Here is a 26,562-nt window from a genome sequence, read left to right on the forward strand (position 1 = left end):
GGTTTAACCTTATGTCTTGGATAATGGGAAACCAAGGGATGAATAATCACAAATAAGCCCTCATGGAGTCAGGATGTGTAGAAAGACATTTAAGTTCATCTGCAAGAGACTGAGGCAGTCCTCACTGTCTTCCACAGCAGATTGGGTGCATATAAAGAGTGGCCACTGTAGCACTCAGGTGTGATGGTGTATTACCAAGGATGCCAGATTGCCCTTGGAATACAGTGACTTGGCTAATGCAGCAACAACATGTCCTGTTTGTTCTAAACAACAGCCAAGGCAACTGCCAAAGGAGTCTGGGGCCATCCACAAGAGTTCCCAATTGGTGAGGCATTGGCACATTGATTATATTAGCCTCCTCTATCTCACTGAAGGTGCTAAATACACTTTGGTTTGTGTGAACACTGTATCTGGCCTAACCCAAGCTTTCCATTGTTGCCATGCAAACTAGGCTGCCACCATTAGGAGACTAGAGAAGCTGAGTACCATGTACAGATACCTTCATAGAATAGACAGTAACTGGGGGTTCACATTTCAAATGTCATGGTATGCAAGACTGGCAAAAGTACATGACATTCAGTGGAGGTTCCATCTTCCCTATAGCCCACAAGCAGCAGTGTTGGTAGAAAGGAAAAATGGAATATTAAACAGCAGATTAAATTACTAACAGGTAAAATGACCTTGGCTTAATGGACTAAAATATGGTCCCAGGCTTTATTACATTTGAAAGATCAAACAGTAGGACCTGTTTCCCCATATGCCAGACTGGTTAATACACCCAACACCGTGAAGGTATAAAAAGGTATGGAAGTCGTGGAAGACAACTATTGTTCGACTCTCATCATGGATCAACATGCTATGCTGCTGAGAACACCAAGCCCCATCACGCCTAGGGAAAGTGTTATCTACTGAAATTTGCAATGTTGCAAATCCCAATCATCCCACCAGGATGGGTGAGTTACTTTGCACCTCTGGATGAAGGAGAACTACTCAATCTCCACTGGGATCCCACCGTCCTACTGCAAGTCAGACCTACTGAAGCACAACATACCTAGAATGGAACATGCACCATTGAAAGAGGGGAGAAGGTGGAAGTCCTGGTCAGCATATCCCACCCGCTGTCTATCTCCTCATGCCTGACAGTGCTGCCTCCCCTGGCAACGTGTATAGTATGCACAACCAGGTCAGATTCCTAAAGCTGCAGTCATGTTAACATCTACATATCAGACAACAAGTGTTATTCCTATATGAGAAGACTTCCCGATACAAGTTCCTGCTAAATATCTGTCTTTCCAACCTTAGACTTCTGCTGTCCCTGTCCTGTGGTGTCCAGTCACTGGGTGGGCACAGTTTCCACTGCCAGGGTCATTTGGCCATTGTCTTTATTCCTAACATTAGCCTAGAGAACATTATAGCACACATAGAATCCCTTACTAGATTCACCAAACAAGACTTAAACGATAGCCAGCAAAGCCCTTCTTTACTGAACACTGACAAATATCTAAAGAGAAAAACCATCCTCTAAAATAGGATGGACTTGGACAGTATTACTGCCTCACAAGGAGGCACCCATGCCACTACCCAAACAGAATGTTCTATGTTCATACCTGATGAGTCTACTAATGTATCATCTTTATTAAATCACATGAGGACACAAGTGAATGCCCTGAGTGATCCAATCTCACTAGGGCACTTAGTAAATCAATGTTTTGGATCATGGGGTTCTTGGTGGGAAAAAAATTGTTACTTATATTGAGAATCATTATCTTTATCTGTATTTTCTCTTGCATGTGCTTATACTGTTGCTGAGGCAACTACCTCCAATGTAGCCAGAGAGCTACCAATTGAGCCACATCCATGGTATTAAAACTCTTTGCTGATTACTTAGAGACACTGCAGAAGAGGAGGATGTATAAGATTGTAAGAGCTGGTCACCAGGGATGGAGTATTAGAGGAGGTTATTGAGAGGACTTGACCTCCAGTTGACCTGCAAGCTGGACCTGGGCAATCGATGGCTGCTTACCCATTCCCCTGTCCTTGGAATGTACATTCTGCTCACCATTCCCACACTATGAGCTGTTTCAAGGATGCAGCCTTGAGAAAGTAACGTATTGTTGAGACAATCTGGACTGTGCACATGACTAAACTTTTAAGATGCTGGCTGGTGGGTGCAGAGATCCACTTGTCTTGTGACTACCCAAGATAAACCTCATATGTAAGTTCCCTTGCTTATTAAAACTGCCACCTACCAATCTGGAGTGGTCTCTTTCTTGGGTCTCTCCTTGTACTCCAAGTATGGGGGCCAGTTTCAATCACCCAGGGACTCCCAAGGTTGCAAACCAACATGAGCCCATATCAGTAAATTCGGCCTGATCCAACTTAATGTTCCTTCCACCATTACCCTACATTCTTAGTATACATTCGTACAATTTCCCCAGATTTCTGCTTATATAAATTAGAAAACTCAATTAGTTCATTTGGAGTGTAGTGCACTCCCTCATGGATCACACTTTGTACCTCATCTTTAGAGGCCTGCTGGGACCTGAGTATAGTTATAGGTCTAGAAGCAGAGAAGGGTGATGGGAGTGGACCCTGAGGGGTCTCACCATGATCTTGTATGGCAACTGCCTAAAGGGAGGCAATTACCATTTCTTCAAGCAATGCTATGTTAATCCCCATAGACAGGTGGAGAGGACCATACCACTGTAGGAGGGGAAACTGGGAGTGGAGATGCTGCTGCCGGTAGGGGTAAGGAGGCCACTTCTTCTATAGTTGGGAAAGACACTTTTCCTGGGGCTGAGGATATCAACTCAGCTAGGGGTAAGGAGGTCGATTCCACTGAAGATGGGGAGGCCGTTTCCACTGGGGGTGGGGAGACCTCTTCCACTGGCAAAGAAGATTTATCAGTATTTAGGGGCTCAATGTCTCCAGCTTCATCAGCGTCTTCCCACACATTTCCATCCCAATTTGCAGGATCCCATTATTTCGTAATCAATGCCTTCACTTTAACAGTAGACACTCTACAAGGCTGAGTTAAATTTGTGTTGTAACTCAGCCAATTACAAGGTGAAGTGCTGTGTTTGACTTTCAGCAATTTTAGCTCTGCTTCTACAGGAGATAAGACTCTTATTCAAGGCACACAGAGAAGCTCTTAAGTCATTTACATGACACTTGAGCTAGGTATTCAAATCCCTGAGCTTATCCTTTTCTTATACCACTTTGTCCAGCAACATTAGAAGCAACCAACCACATCATTTAATTCATTAATCTTCAAAAAACGTTGAAAAGTATCATTCACTGAGTCACTTAGCCTCTTGCTTCTTATAAGTGGTTGATTAGGAGTATATATTTTGTGTATCTCTATAAACAGTTCCCATCATGGACTATTAATGTTCTCTTTACTACTGGAAATAGAGTCATCAGTGTCTTTAAATCTGATCACATTAGAAGGCCAATTCCAGAAACAACAGAACCAAATTATTTAGGTCTATTACCCATTTTGAGTTAATTTTTGTGAAGGGTGTAAGTTCTGTGTCTACATTCATTATTTTGATAATTCTCTTCAGTGGTATGTGTTCCTTTCTTTTTAGTTTTTGTGTATCTATCGTAGGTTTTTAATTTGTGGTTACCATGGGGTACATATATATTGAATACTACTACATATACTTCTTTTAAACTGGTAGTCATTTAAGTTCAAACACATTCTAAAAGATCTACATTTTTTACTCCCCTCCCCACATTGTTTTTGATGTCATATTTTATATCTTCATGCTTCTCCCTTTACTGTTTATTGCAGTTATAATTGCTTTTACAACTTTTTGTCTTTTAATCTACATGCTGGCTTCTTTAAATGATCTTCAATTCTTACTATATATTTGCTTTCCCTAGTGGGATTTTCCTTTTCTTATAGATTCTTCTCTCCCATTTAGAGAAGACCCTTCAACATTTCTTTTAGGGTATGTTTAGTATTGCTGAATTCTTTTAGCTTTCACTTGTTTGAGAAGTTCTCCTCCTATTCTAAACAATGAGCTTGCTGAGTAGAGTATCCTAGGTTGCAGGTTTTTCCCTCAGCACTTTGAATATATCATGCCACTTCCTTCTGGCCTGCAAAGTTTCTGCAGAGATATTAACTGGTAGTTTTATGGGGATTCCCTTGTATATGACTCTTTTTCTCTTGCTGCCTTTAAAATTCTTTTGCCATTTTATTTTATTTATTTACTTTTGGCTGTGTTGGGTCTTCATTTCTGTGCGAGGGCTTTCTCTAGTTGCGGCAAGTGGGGGCCACTCTTCATCGCAGTGCATGGGCCTCTCACTGTCGCGGCCTCTCTTGTTGTGGAGCACAGGCTCCAGACGCGCAGGCTCAGTAGTTGTGGCTCACGGGCCTAGTTGCTCCGCGGCATGTGGGATCTTCCCAGACCAGGGCTCAAACCCGTGTCCCCTGCATTGGCAGGCAGACTCTCAACCACTGTGCCACCAGGGAAGCCCCTCTTTTGCCATTTTAATTGTGGTATGTCTTGGTGTGGGATCTGTTTGGGTTCATCTTGTATGGGACCCTCTGTGCTTGCTATACCTCAATATCTATTTTCTGTCTTCAGGTTTGGGAAGTTTTTAGTGATAATTTCCTCAAATACATTTTCGATCCCCTTCTTCCTCTCTCTTCTCCTTCCGGGACCCCAATAATGTGTTTGTATGCTTAATGTTATCTCAAAAGATCTCTTAAACTGTTCTTTTTTTAACTTGTTTTTCTGTTTGACTTTCTTCTTGGATGATTTCCATTATTCTAACTTCCAGATCACTTATGTGCTCTTCTGCTTCATTTAGTCTGCTATTCATTCCTTCTAGGGTGTTTTTTGTTATTGAATTCCTCATTTCTGATTGGGTCTTTTTTATATATTCTAGTTCCTTGTTAAAATTCTGTGTTCACCTTTCTCCTAATTCAATTAACATTCTTACTACAATTGCTATAAATTCTTTATCTGGTAAATTGTTTTCCATTATTTGCTTTTTCAGGGTTTTCTCTGCCTTTTCCTTTTGCTTAACTTTCTCTGCCTCTATGAGTTTAGGTGAAACAGTTACCTACTGTGGTCTTAAAGGGGTGTCCTTACATGGGAGCATCCTTATGCAGGCTACGTGTGCCCAGTGCCTTTGGTGGGAGAGCTGGATTTGACGTGGATGCAAGTCACATCTTTCCTCAGGGTGTGCTGGCAGCTATCGCCTTGGTAGGAGGTGGGGCTGGAGATGGAGGTGCTAGTGCTGGAGCCAGGTGTGAGGTAGGGTTTCCCCTCTGCTCAGTGGCCATCACTGCCCTATCAGGGACAGGGTCTGCTCCCAAGTTGCTGGAGCAGAAGTCCTGAGGGTCAGGCCCAAGCTGGCTCTGTTCCCTTAAGTGTGTGCTTTTCCCTCTGCCAGGATTGGGACCCTTGACCCAGAGGAGGAGGAGTGCTGAAGCAAGGGGGTCCCCCTAGTGCTTTCAGTTTCACCACAAACAATGGTCCAAGCTGTCTCTGATGCACTACCTGTGCAGGTATCCACATTGTTTCCCTCACTCTGCTCACATGGAGTATTGGGTCCAAGTCCCCTTTGTCCCTCACAGCCAATCACTCCCCCTAGCCTTTGCCACCCCTGCCCTATTGTGGAGCCACACCACAGGGCAGGGGGTCCCATTTGGACTCTCAGCATGCATCTGGGGGTGAGCTGTGGTGGACTGGCCACTGTCAGAGTTCTGGGCTGCTTCTGATGTGCTGCTTGAGTAAGCACCAACAATGGCCACTGCCGTCCCACCCAAACGTTGCCCTGGGACTGAGTCACTTCTGCATCCTTCTGAGCTTTCTCCCAGACCATGGCAGCCCTAAATCCAGTCCTGTGCCGCAATGTGGAGTAAGCGCGGGCTGGAGCATTCACATGGCTCAGGCTGGGGCACTTGCTGAGGCAGTAGCAGGAAACTGGCAGCCACTTGAAGAGTCCTTACTCTGGCCTCTCCGCCCTGCTTCAGGGGCAAGCCAGCACATATGCATGCCTCAGGTGTGGAGTCCAGGCTTCCCTAGCCCTCCTGTTAGTTCCAATGGTCCCAATCAGTCAAGGGCGATCATCTCCCCTGCGCAGGACCCCAGGACTGGGGCATCCAATCTGTGACTTGACCCACTCACTTTCCAGGGTGAATCTCCACCCATGGAGTCTCCCTTTTCCCCTGAGTCCCCTCCCAGGGACACTGGTTCTGACCTGATCACTTCTCTTCCCTTCCTATCTGATTATGTGTGGATCTTTCTTACAGCCCTGGTTGCGCATGAGTCTTTCTGGCAGTTTCTAGTTTTCAGTGAGAACTGTTCCACATGTAAATGTATTTTTGATGTGTTTGTGTGGGGAGATGAGTTCCATGTTCTCCTGCTCCGCCATCTTGATCAATCCCTCAATGTATTTTTTTAAAATTTTATTTATTTATTTTAGCTGTGTTGTGTCTTTGTTGCTGCACACAGGCTTTCTTTAGTTGTGGCGAGCGGGGGCTACTCTTCCTTGCGGTGTGCAGGCTTCACATTGTGGTGGCTTCTCTTGTTGTGGAGCACGGGCTCTAGGCACGCGGGCTTCAGTAGTTGTGGTGACCAGGCCCGGTTGCTCCGCAGCATGTGGGATCTTCCTAGACCAGGGCTTGAACCTGAGTCCCCTTTGTTGACAGGCGGACTCCCAACCACTGTGCCACCAGGGAAGCCCTCTCAATGTGGTTTTGATTTGCATTTCTTTAGGGACTGTTTATATTGACCATCTTTCCATATCGTTATTGGTCATTTGCAAATCTCCTTTGGCGAATATTCAATCTTTGCCCATTTTCAAATGGACTGTCTTTTAATTATTGAGTTGCAAGAATTTTATTTTTATTTTATTTTATTTTATTTTAATTTTGTGGTACGCGGGCCTCTCACTGCTGTGGCCTCTCCCGTTGTGGAGCACAGGCTCCAGAAGCGCAGGCTCAGCGGCCATGGCTCACGGGCCCAGCCACTCCGTGGCATGTGGGATCTTCCCGGACCAGGGCACAAACCCGTGTCCCCTGCATCGGCAGGCGGACTCTCAACCACGGCGCCACCAGGGAAGCCCAAGAATTTTATTTTTGATATAAATCCCTCATCAGATATATGATTTAAATATATTTTCTCCTATTTTGTGGGTTGTCTTTTCACCTTATTCATAGTGTCCTTTGAATCCCAAAAGTTTTTAATTTTGAGAAGTCCAATTTATGTATTCTATTCTTTTGTCATTTATGCTTTTGGTGTCATGTGTAGGAAACCATTGCGTAATCCAGTCATGAAGACTTCTTTATACTTTTCTTCCCTTATATTAAGGTCTATGATCCATTGTGAGTTAACATTTGTGCATTGCCTGATGTAAGGATCCCAATTCATTCTTTTGCATGTGGATATACAGTAACTCCAGCACCATTAGTTAGAAAGACTGTTCCTTCCCCACTGAATTGTCTTGGCACTACTGATGAATTTCAATAGATCATAAATGTTAAGGGTTATTTTTCTGGACTCTCATTGAATTCCATTGATGTGTATGTCTATCCTTATATAAATACTGCAGTACCATACTATCTTGATTACCGTAGTTTTACAGTAAATTTTGAAATTGGAAAGTGTGAATTCTCCAACTTTGTTCTTTTTCAAGATTGTTGGTTCTTCTGGGTTCTTTGTATTTCCATATGAATTTAACATTTGCTTTCCAGTTTATGCCATAAAACAGATGGGATTTTTATAGGCATTCCATTGAATCTATAGATGAATTTGGGGAGCACAGCCATCTTAAAAATTCCAGTCTATGTACATGGGATGTCATTCATTGATGTAGATATTACCTAACTTCTTTCAAGTATGTCTTATACTTTTTAATAGACTTTATTTTTCAAAGCAGTTTTAGGTTCAAGTAAAATTGAGTAGAAGATACAGAGACTTCCTATATACCCCTTGCTCCCGCACATGAATAGCCTTCCCAAATAAAAACATCCTCCATGAGAGTGGTACATCTGTTACAACTGATGAACCTACATGGACAAATTATTATCATCCAGAGTCCATAGTTTACATTAGAGTTAAATTTTAATGTACATTCCATGGGTGTAGACAAATGTATAATGTCATGTATCTACCATTATGGAATCATACAGAGTTGTTTCAATGCACTAAAAATCCTCTGTACTCTGCCCATTCACCCCTCTTCCTCCATAATCCCTGATAACAACTGATCTTTTTACTGTTTTCATAGTTTTGCCTTTTCCAGAATGTCACAAAATTGGAATCATATAGTATGTGACCTTTTCAGATGGACTTCATTCACATAGTAATACACATTTAAGTTTCCTCCATGACTTTTCATGGCTTGATAGCTCTTTTTTTTAGCACATTTTAGGAATATTTAGTGATATTCCATTGTCTGGATGTACCACATTTTATTTATCCATTCTCCTACAGAAGGACATCTTTGTTGTTTCCAAGTTTGGGCAATTAAGAATAAACCTGATATACAGCCAAGACATGGAAGCGACCTAAATGTCCATCGACAGATGAATGGATAAAGAAGATATGGTGTGTATGTATGTACCTATGTGTGTGTGTGTGTGTGTGTGTGTGTATACATATATCACACACACACACACACACATGATAGTATACTACTCAGCCATAAAAGAGAATAAAATAATGCCATTTGCAGCAACATGGATGGACCTAGAGATTAACATGTTAAGTGAAGTCAGACAGAGAAAGGCAAATATCATATGATATCACTTATATGTGGAATCTTAAAAAAATATACAAATGAACTTATTTACAAAACAGAAACAGACTCTTGGACATAGAAAGAAACTTATGGTTACCAAGTGTGAAAGGATGGGGGAGGGGCAAATTAGGAGTTTGGGATTAACAGATTAACACTACTATATATAAAATAAACAACAAGGATCTACTGTATGGCACAGGGAACTAAAATCAGTATCTTTTAATAACCTATAATGGAAAGGAAACTGAAAAGAATACATATGTATGTGTGTTTATATATATATGAATCACTTTGCTGAACACCTAATACTACATTGTAAATCAACTACCCTTCAATAAAAAGTTGTTTGCTTTGAAAAAAAAGAATAAAGCTGATATAAACATCCAAGTGCAAGTTTTTGTGTGGACATAAGCTTTCAATTCCTTTAGATAAACACCAAGGAGCATGATTGCTGGATCATATGGTAAGAGTATGTTTACTTTTGTAAGAAACTGCCAAATTGCCTTCTAAAGTGGCTGTACCACTTTGCATTCCCACCAGCAATGAATGAGAGTTTTTGTTCCTCCACATCCCTGCTAGCAGTTGGTGTTGTCAGTGTCCTGGATTTTAGTCATTCTAATAGGTATATAGTGGTATCTCACTTTTGTTTCAGTTTTCATTTCCCTTATGATATATGATGTGGAATACTTTTTCATATGCTTAATTTCTACCTATATATCTTCTCTGGTAGGGATCTGCTAGGGCTTCTTGGCCATGTTTTAACTGTGGTATTTTCTTACTGTTGAGTTTTAAGAGTTCTTTGCATATTTTAATAACAGTCCCTTTATTAGGTATGTCTTCTACAAATATTATCTCCCAGGCAGTGGTTTGTCTTTTCATTTTCTTGACAGTCTTTTGTACAGCAGAAAATTTTAAGTTTAATTAAGTTCAGTTTATCAATCCATTTTTTCATAGACTGTGCCTTTGGTGTTGCATCTAAAAAACCACTGCCAATAATCTCCAAAATTTATAAGCAGCTCATGCAGCTCAATAACAAAAAAACAAACAACCCAATCCAAAAATGGGCAAAAGACCTAAATAGACATTTCTCCAAAGAAGATATACAGATTGCCAACAAACACATGAAAGAATGCTCAACATAACAAATCATTAGAGAAATGCAAATCAAAACTACAATGAGTTATCATCTCACACCGGTCAGAATGGCCATCATCAAAAAATCTACAAACAATAAATGCTGGAGAGGGTGTGGAGAAAAGGGAACACTCTTGCACTGCTGGTGGGAATGTGAATTGGTACAGCCACAATGGAGAACAGTATGGAGGTTCCTTAAAAAACTACAAATAGAGCTACCATATGACCCAGCAATCCCACTACTGGGCATATACCCTGAGAAAACCATAATTCAAAAGGAGTCATGTACCAAAATGTTCATTACAGCTCTATTTACAATAGTCAGGACATGGAAACAACCTAAGTGTCCATCTTCGGATGAATGGATAAAGAAGATACGGCACATATATACAATGGAATATTACTCAGCCATAAAAAGCAACGAAATTGAGCTATTTGTAATGAGGTGGATGGACCTAGATTCTGTCATACAGAGTGAAGTCAGTCAGAAAGAGAAAGACAAATACCGTATGCTAACACATATATATGGAATTTAAGAAAAAAAATGTCATGAAGAACCTAGGGGTAAGACAGGAATAAAGACACAGACTTACTAGAGAATGGACTTGAGGATAGGGGAGGGGGAAGGGTAAGCTGTGACAAAGCGAGAGAGAGAGGCATGGACATATATACACTACCAAACGTAAGGTAGATAGCTAGTGGGAAGCAGCCGCATAGCACAGGGAGATCAGTCGGTGCTTTGTGACCTCCTGGAGGGGTGGGATAGGGTGGGTGGAAGGGAGGGAGACACAAGAGGGAAGAGATATGGGAACATATGTATATGTATATAACTGATTCACTTTGTTATAAAGCAGAAACTAACACACCATTGTAAAGCAATCATACTCCAATAAAGATGTATAAAAAAAAAACACTGCCAAACATCTAGATTTTCTCCGATGTTATATTCTCAAAGTTTTACACTTTTTTACATTTAGGTCTCTAATCTATTTTGAGTTGCTTTTTTGAAGGGTATAAAGTCTGCATCTAGATTCTTTTTTTTTTTTTTTTGCATAAGGATGCTCAGTGATTTCAACACCATTTGTTGAAAAAACTATTTTTGGTCCATTGTGCTGTCTTTGCTCTTTTGTTAAACTGCATGGTACTGGAATAAAAATAGACACAGAGACCAGTAGAACAGAATAGAGAGCTCATAATTAAACCCTTGCATATACAGTCAACTAATATTTGATAAGGAAGCCAGAAACATCCAGTAGGGAAAGGATAGTCCCTTCAACAAATGCTGTCAGGAAAACTGGATAACCACATGCGGAAAAATGAAATTGGACCCCTATCTTACGCCACTTACAAAAATTAACTTGAAATGGATCAAAGACTTAAACATAAGACCTAAAACCATAAGCGTCCTAGAAGAAAACACAGGGAAGAAGCTCCCTGACATTGGTATTGGCAATGCTTTTTTTGATGTGGCACCAAAAGCACAAGCAACAAAAGTGAAAATCAACAAGTGGGACTACATTAAACTAAAAAGCTTCCGCACAGCAAAAGAAACGATCAACAAAATGAAAAGGCAACTTACAGAATGGGAAAAAATATTTGCAAACCATGTATCAGATAAGGGAGTAATATCAAAAAAATATAAAGAACTTATATAATACATACAACTCAATGATTTAAAAAATCCATAAATGGGCATGAGAACTAAATAGACATTTTTTCAAAAAAGAAACCCAAATGGACAACAGCCACATGAAAAGGTGCTCAACATCACTAAGCATCAGAGTAAAGTAAATCAAAGCTACAATGAGATATCACCTCACACCTGTAAGACTAGAAGTCATCAAGAAGACAAGAGATAACAAGTGTTGGCAAGGACGTGGAGAAAAGGACACCCTTGTGCAATGCTGGTGGGATTTGTAAGCTGGTTCAGCCACTATGGAGAAAAGTATGGAGATTCCTCAGAAAATTAAAATTAGAACTAACATATTATCCAGCAATTCCACTTCTCAGTATATATCCAAAGGAATGAAAGCTGGTTAACAAGAGATATATGAACTCCTATGCTTACTGCATCATTATTTACAATAGCCAAGATATGGAAACAAACTGATTTTCCATCAATGGCTGAAAGGATAAAGAAGATGTGATATGTATAGATGCAATGGAATACTACTCAGCCATGAAAAAAGGAAATTCTGCTCTTTGCAACAACATGGATGGACCTTAAGGACATCATGCTAAGTGAGGTAAGTCAAACAGAGAAAGACAAATAATCTATGATACCTCTTATACGTGGAATCTAAAAAACCCAAACTCATAGTAGCAGAAAATAAAATGGGCTTTACCAGGCGTTGGGGGATAGGAGAATGGGAGAGATGTCATTTAAGAGTAAATACTTTCAAATAGATAAATAATTCCTAGAGACCTATACACAGTACAGTGATTATAGACAACAAAACTGTATTAAACATTAAATTTGCTAAGGAACTAATCTTTTTTTTTTTTTTTTTGCGGCACACAGGCCTCTCACTGCTGTGGCCTCTCCCGCCGCGGAGCACAGGCTCTGGACGTGCATGCTCAGCGGCCATGGCTCACGGGCCCAGCTGCTCCGCAGCATATGGGATCCTCCCGGACCGGGGCACGAACCCGGTCCCCTGCATCGGCAGGCGGACTCTCAAGGACTGCACCACCAGGGAAGTCCAGGAACTAATCTTAATTGTTCCCAATATTAGAAGAAATGATAACTATGTGATGCAATAGAGGTGTTAATGGTACAATGGCAATCATACTGCAAAATAAATGTATCAAATCAATATAATGTACACGTTAAACTTAGTGTTATATGTCAAATACAACTCAATAAAAAAATTAAAAATAGAAAGTCATCAAACCACAAAAGAAGAGATAAAGAGAGGAAGAAAGGAATAAATGAACTACAAATAGCCAGACACCAATTAACAATGTGATAAGACCATACATATCAATAATTACTCTAAATGTAAACTAAACTCTCCAACCAGAAGACCACGAGTGGCTGCACAAATTAAAAAAACAAGCAAACCAAGACCCAACTATATGATGCCTGCAAGAGACTGACTTCAACTTTAAGGACATATATCGATTAAAGAGAAGGCCTGGAATAAGATATTCCATTCAAATGGAAACCAAAAGCAAGCAAGGATAGCTATACAGTAGTCCCCCCTTACCCATGGAGGATATGTTCCAAGATCCCCAGTGGATGTCTGAAACTGCACAGTATAGAAGCATATATATATATATATATATATATACACACACTATGTTTTTTCCTATGTATACATACCTATGATAAAATTTAATTCATAAATTAGACATAATAAGACATTAACAACAATAACTCATAATAAAATGGAACAATTCTAACAATATACTGTAATAAAAATTATATGAATGTGCTTTTTCTCTCTCTCTCTCAAAGTATCTTATTGTACTGTACTCACCCTTCTTCTTGTGATGATGTGAGGTAATATAATACCTACATGATGAGATGAAGAGAGGTCTGTGGTTGTGTGTCAGGAGCAGACTATGTCAATGACTGGGGATTCCAGGTGGGACAGAGTGGAATGGTGTGAGATTTCATCATTCAATTTAAAATTTATGAAATAAAAAGGATCATAAGAGACAACTATGAACAACTATGCCAATAAACTGGACAACCCAGAAGAAATGGATAAATTCCTAGATACAACCTACGACAACTGAATCATGAAGAAACAGAAAAACTGAATAGACTGATTACAAGGTAAGGAGATTAAATCAGATTCAAAAACCTTCCAACAAACAAAAGTCCAGGACCAGATGGCTTCACTGGTGAATGGTACCAAACATTTAAAGTAAAATTTACACCAATCCTTCCAAACTCTTCCAAAGAAAAACAGAAAGGAAGGAAACACTTTCAAACTCATTTTACGAGGCCAGTATTATCCTCATAACAAAACCAGGCAAGGACACCACAAAAAGAAAATGACAGGCCAATATCCCTGATGAACACAGATGTGAAAATCCTCAACAAAATATTAGCAAAATGAAATCAACCCTATAAAAGAATCACAGACCATGATCAAGGGGAATTTATTCCAGGGAAACAAGGATGGTTCAACATCTGCAAATTAATCAATGTGATATACCACATTAACAAAATGAAGGGTAAAAATCATATGAACATCTCAACAGATGCAGAAAAAGCATATAACAAAATTTAACATCCATTTATGATTTTAAAAAATCTCAACAAAGTGTACATAGAGGGAACATACCTTAACATAATAGAGACCATATATGAAAAGTCCAAGCTAACACCACATTCAATGGAGAAAAACTGAAACCTTCCTCTAAGATTAGGAACAAGACAAGGATGCCCACTCTCATCACTTTTATTCAACATAGTATCTGGAAGTCCTAGCCACAGCAATTAGGCAAGAAAAAGAAATAAAAGGCATTCGAATCAGAAATGAAATAGTAAAACTGTTGCTATTTGCAGATGACATATTATATATGAAAAACCCTAAAGACTCCATCAATAAATTCTTAGAACTGATGAACAAATTCAGTAAAGTTGCAGGATACAAAATCAGAAAATGTTGCATTTCTATACATTAATAATGAACTACCATAAAGAGAAAATAAGAAAACAATCCCTTTTATGACTGCATCAAAAAAAATTCTTAAGAATAAATTTAACCAAGGAAGTGAAAGACCTGTACACTGAAAATTAGAAGACATTTATGAAAGAAGAACAACTAAATGGAAAGACATTCCATGTTCATGGACTAGAAGAATTAATGTTGTTAAAACGTCCAAACCACCCAAAGCAATCTAAAGATTCAGTGCAATCCCTATCAAAATTCCAATGGCACTTTCCAAAGAAACACAACAAATCTTAAAATTTCTTTGGAACCACAAAATACCCCAAGTAGTCAAAGCAATCTTGAGAAAGAAGAACAAAGCTGGAGGCATCACACTTCCTGATTTCAAACTATATTACAAAGTCATAGTAATCAAAACAGTATGGTATTGGCATAAAAACAGACACATAGATCAATGGAACACAGTAGAGAGCCCAGAAACAAATCCATGCATATATGGTCAATTTATGACAAAGGAGCTAAGATATACAATTCAGAAACGGCAGTCTCTTCAATAAATGGTACTGGGAAAACTGGATAGTCACATGCAAAAGAATGAAACTTGACAACTACCTTACACCATACACAAAAATTAACTCAAAATGAACATAAACCTGAAATCATTAAAAAGAACTCCTAGAAGAAAAAATAGGCAGTAATCTCCTTGATATTGATATTGGTAAGAATTTTTTGGATTTGACACCAAAAGCAAAAGCAACAAAAGCAAAAATAACAAGTGGGACTACATCAAACCAAAAAGCTTCTGCACAGTAAAGGAAACCATAACCAAAATGAAAAGGCAACTTACCAAATGGGAGAAAATATTTACAAATCATATATCTGATAAGGGGCTAATATCCAAAATGTATAAAGATCTCATACAACTCAACAGCCAAAAAAATCCAATTGAAAAATGGGCAGAGTATTGAAGTCCTAGCCACAACAATCAGATGAAAAAAAGGAATCCAAATTGGAAAAGAAGTAAAACTGTCACTGTTCGCAGATGATACAATACTATATAGAAAAAAATCCTAAAGACACCACCAAAAAACTACTAGAGCTCATCAATGAATTCAGTAAAGGTTCAGGATACAAAATTAACATACAGAAATCTGTTGCATTTCTGAACACTAACAATGAAGTATCAGAAAGAGAAATTAAGGAAACAATCCTATTTACTATCACATCAAAAAGAATAAAATACCTAGGAATAAACCTACCTAAGGAGGTAAAAGACCTGTACCCAGAAAACTGTAAGACACTGATGAAAGAAACTGAAAACAACACAAACAGATGGAAAGCTACACCATGTTCATGGATTTGAAGAATCAATATTGTTAAAATGACCATACTACCCAAGGCAATCTACAGATTCAATGCAATCCTTATCAAAATGCCAATGGCATTTTTCACAGAACTAGAACAAATAATTCTAAAATGTGTATGGATACACAAAAGACCTCGAATAGCCAAAACAACCTTGAGAAACAAAAACAGAGCTGGAGGCACCATGCTCTCTGGCTTCAGACTATAGTACAAAGATAAAGTAATCAAAACAGCATGGTACTGTCACAAAAACAGACATATAGATCAATGGAACAGGATAGAAAGCCCAGAAATAAACCCACACATTTATGGTCAACTAATCTACGACAAAGGAGGCAAGAATATACAATGGAGAAAAGTAGTGTTGGGAAAGTAGTGTTGGGAGAACTGGACAGCTACATGTAAAAGAAGGAAATTAGAATATTTTCTTACACCATATACAAAAATAAACTCAAAATAGATTAAAGACCTAAATGTAAGACCAGAAACCATAAAACTCCTAAAAGAAAACATAGGCAGAATACTGTGACATAAACTGCAGCAATATTTTTTTGGATCTACCTCTTAAGGTAAAGGAAACAAAAGCAAAAATAAATAAATGGGACCTAATTAAATTTAAAAGCTTTTTCACAGCAAAGGAAACCATCAGCAAAACAAAAAGACAACCTACTGAATTAGACAAAATATTTGCAAATGATATGACCGATAAGGGATTAATATCCAAAATGTATGAACAGCTCATACAACTCAACATCAAAAAAACAAACAACTCCACTAAAAAGTGGGCAAAGGGCTTCCCTGGTGGCGCAGTGGTTGAGAGTCCGCCTGCCGATGCAAGGGACACGGGTTCGTGCCCCGGTCTGGGAAGATCCCACATGCCGCGGAGCAGCTGGGCCCGTGAGCCATGGCTGCTGAGCCTGTGCGTCCGGAGCCTGTGCTCCGCAACGGGAGAGGCCACAACAGTGAGAGGCCCGCGTACCGCAAAAGAAAAACAAAAAAAAGTGGGCAGAACACCTGAATAGACATTTTTCCAAAGAAGACATATAGATGGCCAACAGGCACACGTAAAGATGCTCAACATTGTTAATCATCAGAGAAAGGCAAATCAAAACCATTAGATATCACCTCATGCCTGTCAGGTGGCTATCATAAAAAAAACCCACAAATAAGAAATGTTGAAGAAGATGTGGAGAAAAGGGAACCCTTTTGGTATACTGTTGGTGAGAATGTATACTGATGCAGCCACTGTGGAAAACAGTAGGGAGGTTCCTCAAAAAACTAAAAATAGAACTACCATATGATCCAGCAATTCCACTCCTGGGCATATATCCAACAAAACCAAAAACATTAATTCGAAAAGATACATGCACCACAATATTCATAGCAGCATTATTTACAATAGCCAAGATGTGAAAGCAACCTAAATGTCTTTCAACAGACGAATGGAAAATGAAGATGTGGTATATATATACCATGGAATACAACTTGGCTATAAAAAAGAATGAAATTTTGCCAATTACAACAAAATGGATGGACTTGGAATACATTATTCTAAGTGAAATAAATCAAAGACAAATACTGTATGATATCATTTATATGTGGAATCTAAAACATAAAAAAAACTAGTGAATATAACAAAAAAAAGGAGCAGACTCACAGATACAGAGAACAAACTAGTGGTTACCAGTGGGGAGAGGGAAGTGGAAAGGGGAAATATAGGGGTATGGGATTAAAAGTTACAAACTACTATGTATAAAATAAGCTACAAGGATATATTGCACAGCACAGGGAATATAGTCAATATTTTATAATAACTATAAATGAAGTATAACCTTTAAAAGTTGTGAATTGGGGCTTCCCTGGTGGCACAGTGGTTGAGAGTCCGCTTGCCGATGCAGGGGACACAGGTTCATGCCCCGGTCCGGGAAGATCCCACATGCCGCGGAGCGGCTGGGCCCGTGAGCCATGGCCGCTGAGCCTGCGCGTCCGGAGCCTGTGCTCCACGACAGGAGAGGCCACGACAGTGAGAGGCCTGCGTACCACAAAAAAAAACAAAAAACAAAAAAAAAAAGTTGTGAATCACTATGTTGTACACCTGAAACTTATATATATTGTAAATCAACAATACCTTAATAAAAAATCATGTTCAAAGAGCCAATACTTTTGTAACTGAGCTCTAATTATTAAAGAATGAAGGATTAAAATAAAAACAATAAGAGAACAAGTACCTCGATTAAAAAATGGGCCTGGGCTTCCCTGGTGGTGCAGTGGTTAAGAGTCTGCCTGCTGATGCAGGGGACACGGGTTCGTGTCCCGGTCTGGGAAGATCCCACATGCCGTGGAGCGGCTGGGCCCATGAGCCATGGCCACTGAGCCTGTGCGTCCAGAGCCTGTGCTCCACAACGGGAGAAGCCACAATAGTGAGAGACCCACGTACCGCAAAAAAAAAAAAAAAAAAAAAAAAAAAAAAATGGGCCTTACACCTTAACAGATACCTCACTGAAGAAGATATACAGATGGCAAATAAGCATATGAAAAGAAGCTCCACACCATATGTCATCAGGGAATTGCAAATTAAATAACAAGGAGATATCACTATACACCTATTAAAATGCCCAAAATCCAGAACACTGACAACACTAAATAGTGGCAAAGATGTTGAAGAGCAGAACTCTCATTCATTGCTAGTAGAAATATAAACTCGTACAGCCACTTTGAAAGACAGCTTGGTGGTTTCTTACAAAACTAAACATATTCTTCCAATACAATCCAGCAATCACATTCCTTGATATTTACCTACAGGAAGTGAAAACTTATGTCCACATAAAAATGTGCGCACAAGTATGTATAGTAGCTTTATTCACAATTGCCAAAACTTTTGAAAGCAAACAAGATGTCCTTCAGTAGGTAAATGGATAAATAAACTGTGGTATATCTAGACAATGGAATATTACTCAGTGCTAAAAAGAAATGAGCTATCAAGCCATGAAAAGACATAGAAGAACCTTATAAATGCTTATTACTCAAAGAACACAAAGTGAAAAGGCTACATACTGTATCATTCCAACTATATAACATTCTGGAAAAGGCAAAACTGTAGAAACAGTAAAAAAAGATCAGTGGTATCCAGGGGCTGTGGGGTGAGTGGTGGTACTGAGTACACAGGATTTTTTAAGGCAGTGGAAATATTCTGTATGATATTACAATGACTGACATAAGTCATTATACATTTGCCCAAACCCACAGAATGTACAGCATCAAGAGTGAACACTAAGATAAACTATGAACTTTGGGTAATTACTATGTGTTGATACAGATTCATCAGTTGTAATAAAAGTACCACTCTGGTGGGGTATGTTAAAAATGGGGGAGGCTATGTATGTATAGAGGCAGGAGGTACATGGGAAATCTCTGTACCTTTCTCTTGAATTTTCTATGAACCTACAAACTGCTCCACACACACACAAAAATTAAGTCTTAAAAAAAAAAAAAACCAGGGCTTCCCTGGTGGCGCAGTGGTTGGGAGTCCGCCTGCCGATGCAGGGGACACGGGTTCGTGCCCCGGTCTGGGAGGGTCCCACATGCCGCGGAGCGGCTGGGCCCGTGAGCCATGGCCGCTGGGCCTGCGCGTCCGGAGCCTGTGCTCTGCAACGGGAGAGGCCACAACAGTGAGAGGCCCGTGTACCGCAAAAAAAAAAAAAAAAAAAAAACCAAAGAATGGAAGGAAATATATGCAAATCAGGCATCTAATAAGGTTCTAATATCTTGAATATATAAAGAGCTCTTACAATTCAACAACATATTGACAGCCCAATTAAAAAGTGGACAAAAGACTTGAATAGACATTTTCCAAAGAAGTTATACAAATGGCCAGCAAGCAAATGAAAAAATGTTCAACAGCATTATTAGAGAAATGCAGAACTAAACCACAAGGAGATACCACTTCACACCCACTAGGCTGGTCATAAGCAAAAAAACAAAGTAACAAGTGTTGATTAGGATGTGGAGGAAATGGAAACTTTGTACATTGCTTGTGGGATTATAAAATGGTACAGCCACTCTGGAAAGCTTGGCACTTTCTCAAAAAGTTAAACACAGAATTACCATATGACCTAGCAATTCCACTCCTAGGTACATTCCCCAAAAGAACTGAAAACAGGTGTTCTAAATTTATCTAAAATGACTGATATTTGCATACCTCTGTGATTATACTAAATACCGTTGAATTGTTCACTTTAAATGTGTGAATTGTATGTTATATGAATAATGTCTCAATATAGCTGTTATGTGTGTGCATGCATGTGCACACACACACACTCTCTCACATACATATGGAATGAAGTACTAATATGTGCTACTACATGAACGAACCTTAAAACATTATGCTAAGTAAAAGGAGCCAGTCACAAAGGACCATATATTCTATTTATATGAAGTGTCCAGAATAGGCAAACAGAGACAAAATATACATTAGTGGTTGCCCAGGGCTAGAGGGAATAGGGGATTGGGGTGCTTATAGCTAAAGGTTATAGGGTTTCTTTTGAGGTGACAAAAATATTCTAAAATTGACTGTGGTGATGGTTCCAGAACTCTGTGAGTATACTAAAAACCACTGAATTGTATACTTTAAGTGTGAATTATAGTTCAATAAAGCTGTTTTTTCTTAAAAAAAATTAAAACATATCACTAGGAGACAGGGGATTACAACTTGAGTTGAACTAATAAATTAAAGGAATCAACTATGGAAGCTTACTCACAGATGGAACCCTTGTGCCCCTGGATTCACCTCCTCTAGTCAATTAGAGGACAGGGGTGGCAGTTCATATCCAGAACTCTGTGATCCACATGGGCACCACAGGATTTTACTAGCTGAATATGCAAGATCTGTGTCTTACACAGTTTACTGTGCTCTTGTTGGTAGAGAATGGCAACGTGAGTTTCTACAGGTTGAGCCCACCTTTGCCACTGTAGTTCGGTGACTACCACCAGCATTTCCCTCACAGACACCCTAGTAGCTTTATATTTCCACTTGTCATTGATAATTTGCTGAGGATACTAACAGTGCTGCTTCTCTTCTATGTCCCTGCTTCCAGGAAGCTAGATTCTTCTGCAGGCAAGGTTCCACATTTCGGTGGACATGCAAAATGCCTCCAGTGTCCTGGTGTAACATTTGGCAGGCAATGAACCAGCCTTCTTCAGAGCTAAGGACCAGCCCAAGAACTACCCTGTCAGCAATGTGCAACAGTTTCAGCTACAAGAGGTGTAAAGAAAATGAAATGAGGAACAACAGCAGTACTTTCAAATAGGACATAGCCATAGCACAGCAAGAGGGAAAATGACTATGACGATTTTCCGAATTCTCTTTTCCACTTGTGTATTTTGCAAAGAAGAAAAACAAAGAAACAAATGCTTCTCCACTTTATTTTGTAGGAAATAAGGAAGACTCATTTTTCATGAGTTTTCACTCCAACTTAACATTTCTCCCATCATTTTCCTCTCTAATTTCTTTTAGAGCAGGCAATCCACATCTTTTAAACAGCATTAAAAATCTGAAGTCCCATAGTTTTACTTCAACCATTTTATTATCTTTCTGTACTAGTTCCAGACCTTGGCTGCTTACTAATCTTCTCCTTTACCCGATTACATGCAACTAACTATCTACATGTATCACTCAAATTCTATGAGTGAAATCATTCAATATAAGAACAGTGCTTTGTATGGTGAGATGATGAAGGTAAACAACACAGTTGGTCTTACTTTGGATATTTTCTGAAAGTCACTGCCTGGTAGTATATGTGGAAAGTCACTCAAAAGATATATTTCCCCTGCACTCACCTTCCCGTTATCTTCAAAGTATATTTGGCACCGATCTGCTACTCCATTTATCTCTAGATTTTTTTCTCAGAGCAGGTACAGCATGAGGATTCCAATCACAGGCATGGATGAAGGCAGCATCAGCATAAACTAGGAATGGTAATGTAAAATAGTCAATCCCTACAGGAGGATTAGACACTGGTTGAGATTATGGATCCCAAGTGGCCAACCATAAATATAGGTTCCAAGCTCTAAGACTCAGAAATAGCAATCTTCTTGAAGGAACACCCAGCTGTGGACTGAGTTGGGAGTTAATTTCCTATAATCACAGCCAAGGGACTTAAGAAGGCAGAGACACTGACTACCTCAGATGTAAGAAGTCCCCTTATTCAAATTTGTCAATGACTATACTCTAGACCTATCTTTATCTTCCTCCTCATTATCAATAAGCAGATACTTAGTACTATATTGACTGGGGTACTTACATACATGTTCTTTAGGGAGAAGACAACATTAATACAAATATTTAGAAGATATATAGAAACACAACCAAATGTTGAATACTTTGAGTATTTATACCATACACATACCAAAGGCCAGTGCACTCTAGGTAATAACTGAACAGCAGTGTTCAAAAGACAGTAGATAGGGAGGTATTAGCACTCTTTACATTACTCTGGGAAGAGTTTAAAAAGTTATTTGAATGACAGTCTAGTGAAGGAAATTATGAGAAAACATGTCAGGCATGGGAGTCATGGGAGAAGGTTCATGGGTATAAAAAATGTGGCAATCTAATAGGGGGTGCTGACATTCAGGAGGAGGACTTTAGACTTCATCCACAGTGAAACAGGAAGAGCCTTTAGGAGGAGAATCGCATGATCAAAAGGAAGACAATTTCTTCTTACATTTTAAAGAGCTAACCTGACAAGGGGACATTAAATTTGCCGGGAAGGTGATAAAGAATTTTTATTCTATTAACAAAAACAGATTTGGAGTTCACTGCACTTTAATACGAATATACCATATTTGAACAACATAATTTTCTCATGGCCTTGAAGAAAAACATTGATTCAAGAGTTTCAAGAGTGGACTGGACCTGAATAGGGGTCTGGGGAATAGGCTGCTACTTCAAGCCCATGGTCCCTAGAATCATCACCTGCATAGAGACCCCCACACACCAGTGCTTCTCCAGTACAGGGCAATGACATCACTCACAGCTTCTCGGTGATATCTCAAATGAGAAGATGCACTGGGTCCCACGAAAATCATTCCTAGGGAAAGAAATATAACAAGAAGGAAGTTGAATAACAAAGGCATCAAATTTAAAAAGTGAGAGCTCACGGTTGTTCGTGACATTACAGTAGCTAGTTCAGATAAGAACTGAAACTAAGAATAATAGCTAAGATGTGAATGCTTACCATGTGCAAGGCACTGTGCAAAAGCTTGTGTTCTAAATCACTTAATCATCAGGACTTCCCTGGAGGTCCAGTGGTTAAGATTCTGTGCTTCCACTGCAGGGGGCGCAGGTTCGATCCCTGGTCAGGGAACTAAAATCCCACATGCTGCAGAGTGTGGTAAGTACATAAATACATAAATAAATAAATCACTTCATCATCATCCCAACAACCTCATGAGGTTATTATATCCACATTACAGATGAGGAAACTGAGGTTCACAGACACACAGCTAGAAAGTGACAGAGCTGGCATCTGAACCCAAGGTATCTCTTAGTTTGTGTTCTTAAATTGCCTCCAAATGGATAGTAAACTATCATTCAAGATAATTGGATTATGACCCTTCCAGATTTCCCTTTTTCTTTTGCTCCTGTTAACCACCTCCTACACACACATACCCCTACAAATGGGTTTCCACTGGTTCTATTACAGTCATCTAGATCTTTCATATTCTGGAAGACATTCTGATTTAATAAAAGGAACCAGGTCTCCTTGGAGAAATGGCTGGTTCTCCCATGGCTGTGGCAGGGAATATACAAAATGAGCAACCTGTAGTGCCAGAAAGTAAGGAAGTGCTCAAAGAACAAAACAATGGGGACATGCCAAAGGGATACAGGGTCCAATGTGAAAGAGTTTCTAATGAACAAAGCTGGAACAATTTGAGAAACAAAATAAATAATTCTTCCTTATAGAAGAATGCTAAATAATTTATGTAGATTCTCACCCTCCAGGAAGTGGAGCTTAATCTTCCCCAACCCTTCTTGAAAGTGGGCTGGACTTAGTGACTAACTTCCGAAGAATAGAGTATAGAAAGTGGGGAAAATAACTATATGGAGGAAAAAGCTGGTAAAGGCTGGTCAGCTCATCAAAGCCTTGATATATGATGAGAATGGTATTTTACCTTTGTGGTCTTTCTCCCAAACACCCATAACCCCATTCTCATCATGAGGAAAAAAATCAGACAAATCCCAATTGAGGCACAGTCTACAAAATACCTGAATAGTACTCCTCAATACTGTCAAGGTCATCAAAACAAAGAAATTCTGAGAAACTGCCACAATCAACAGGAACCAAAGGAGACATGAGAACAATCTAATGTAGTGTCCTGGACTGGATCCTAGAACAGAAAAATACATTAAGTAAAAACTAAGGAGATCCGAAAAACAGTATGGACTTTAGTTCATCAGTATGGGTTCACTGATCGTAGCAAATGTACCATACTAATGTAACACGTTGATAAAAGGGGTAACTGTGTGCAGGGCAGGGAGTGGGTGGATATGGGAACTCTCTGTACTATTTTTGGAACTTTCTGGTAAATCTAAAACTATCCTAAAATACAAAGTTTATTTATTTATTTCTTTACATTTTTATTGGAGTATAATTGCTTTACAACGGTGTGTTAGTTTCTGCTTTATAACAAAGTGAATCAGTTATACATATGTTCCCGTATCTCTTCCCTCTTGCATCTCCCTCCCTCCCACCCCTCTAGGTGGTCACAAAGCACCGAGCTGATCTCCCTGTGCTATGAGGCTGCTTCCCACTAGCTAGCTATTTTACGTTTGGTAGTGTATATATGTCCATGCCACTCTCTCACTTTGTTACAGCTTACCCTTCCCCCTCCCCATATCCTCAAGTCCATTCTCCAGTAGGTCTGTGTCTTTATTCCTGTCTTAACCCTAGGTTCTTCATGACATTTTTTTCCTTAGATTCCATATATATGTATTAGCATACGGTATCTGTCTTTCTCTTTCTGACTTACTTCACCCTGCATGACAGACTCAAAGTTTATTTTTAAAAAAATCACAAAACCTGGAAAAAGAAATAGAATCAAAGCCCAGCTTTTGTCCTCATTAATTGTGAACCTTGTATAAGTCACTATCTAAACACTGGTATCTCTGTTTATAAAACAGATAGAATACTGTTTATTTCAGTGATATCTGTAAGTTGGTAAACTGGGAAACTCCAGGCTCTCCTACCCCCACCCACATTAACATTTTTAAAAAACCAACTACAAATTAGCAAAAAATAACTTTACAGGAGATCTGGAAAACAGTCTATAGCAACCAAGCGAAAGCTTAATCAAGAAAAAGCCACACAGGAAATGGAAGGAAATTTCGTGGTATTTTTACTTACTTGTACCCCACCTCTCCTTCCCCTGTAGTGTACGGAAGCACAGTCTGGGAGATGCAGTGGCCTGGCTGTCAATTCCCTCCCTCTAACTGGAAAGAAGAGGAAGGTGAACCTTTTTTGCAATGTTCTAATCTGTCTAGGGGCTGCCTAAGGTACTGGTCTCTTAGAGTTCAGAAAGAGAAAAGCGGTATAGCTCGGATCTCAGGCTAGGAAAAGACAGGAAATAGTGGACACCGCTCGAGAAAGCTGCAGAGGGACTATAGTCTCACAACATCCAGGGCAAGAGATTAGAGGTAGAGGAGCACAACAGAACATTAATGACCGCCAGAAGAAGCAGTGGTGAGAGTCTTTTGGAAAGTAAGACACTTAAAAACAGATGTGTATTTTAGGGAATTGAAAAAGCACACACAGTGGCCTAGGCAAGATGTACGCCTAGAAAAGGTCCAAGAAGACTTTAAGCCTTGACACGAGGCTGATCCCAAGGCCCAGAGCAAGCCTTGCTAATTAGTAAATGTCTTCCCCAGCACACAGCCTACCTGCAAGGCTGTTTTTTTCAAATACCCAATTTTCAATTTAAAAAAATCACAAAGCATACAAAGAAATAGGAAAATATGCCACATTCAAAGGAAGAAAATAAAGTGGCAGAAACTGTCCCTGAAAAAGCACAGGCACTAGAAGTATCAAACAAAGACTAAAACAATTATCTTAAATATGTTCAGAGAACTAAAGGAAAACACAAAGAACCAAAGGAATGAGGAAAGGAATATATTTTTAAAATGAGAATACCAAAAAAGAAACAAAAATTATAAAAAGGAACAAAAAAGAAATTCTAGAGCTGAAAATATAGTAACAACTAAAATATTCACTAGAGGGGTTCAACAATAGACTGAAACAAGAAGAAACAATCAGTGAAGCTGAAGTTATCATTTGAAATTATCAAGTCTGAGGAGCAAAAAAGAATGAAGTGGACAGAGATTAAAAGATTAATGGGACATAATCAAACAACATATGCATTATGAGAGTCCCAGAGGTTGAAAGAAAGAAAAGAAGAGCAGAGAGGTTATTTGAAGAAATAATGGCTGAAAATTTCTCAAATTTGAGGAAAAACATGGATTCACAAGTCCAAGAATCTCAATGAACTCTAAGTAAGATAAACTGAAAGAGGCCTACGCCAAGATACATTATAATCAAACTGTCAACAGCTATAGTGAGAATCTTGAAAGGACCATGAAAAAGCTACTCTTATGTGCAAGGGATCCTCAATAAGATGATCAGCA

At 39.3% G+C, this 26,562-nt stretch overlaps 1 protein-coding gene across 10 annotated transcripts in view; it reads right to left on the minus strand.

The window, feature by feature from the left end:
- The window catches only part of SYTL4 (synaptotagmin like 4), a 196,533-nt gene that overhangs the window by 161,444 nt on the left and 8,527 nt on the right, over positions 1–26,562 (minus strand). For 6 of the 10 annotated variants that reach the window (XM_079910076.1, XM_079910068.1, XM_079910075.1 and 3 more), the window contains 5 exons: positions 24,151–24,272; positions 23,120–23,263; positions 22,858–22,972; positions 21,723–21,851; positions 17,720–17,919 (listed from right to left, as the gene is read on the minus strand). The gene's annotated coding sequence lies outside the window, so the exon portion shown is untranslated. Of the gene's footprint in view, positions 1–17,719; positions 17,920–21,722; positions 21,882–22,857; positions 22,973–23,119; positions 23,264–24,150; positions 24,273–26,562 lie in introns of those variants that run through there. The other 4 variants (XM_079910077.1, XM_079910082.1, XM_079910083.1 and 1 more) reach the window with 4 other exon arrangements.

This window comes from Stenella coeruleoalba (assembly GCF_951394435.1).
Source record: "Stenella coeruleoalba genome assembly, chromosome: X".
NCBI lineage: Eukaryota > Metazoa > Chordata > Mammalia > Artiodactyla > Delphinidae > Stenella > Stenella coeruleoalba.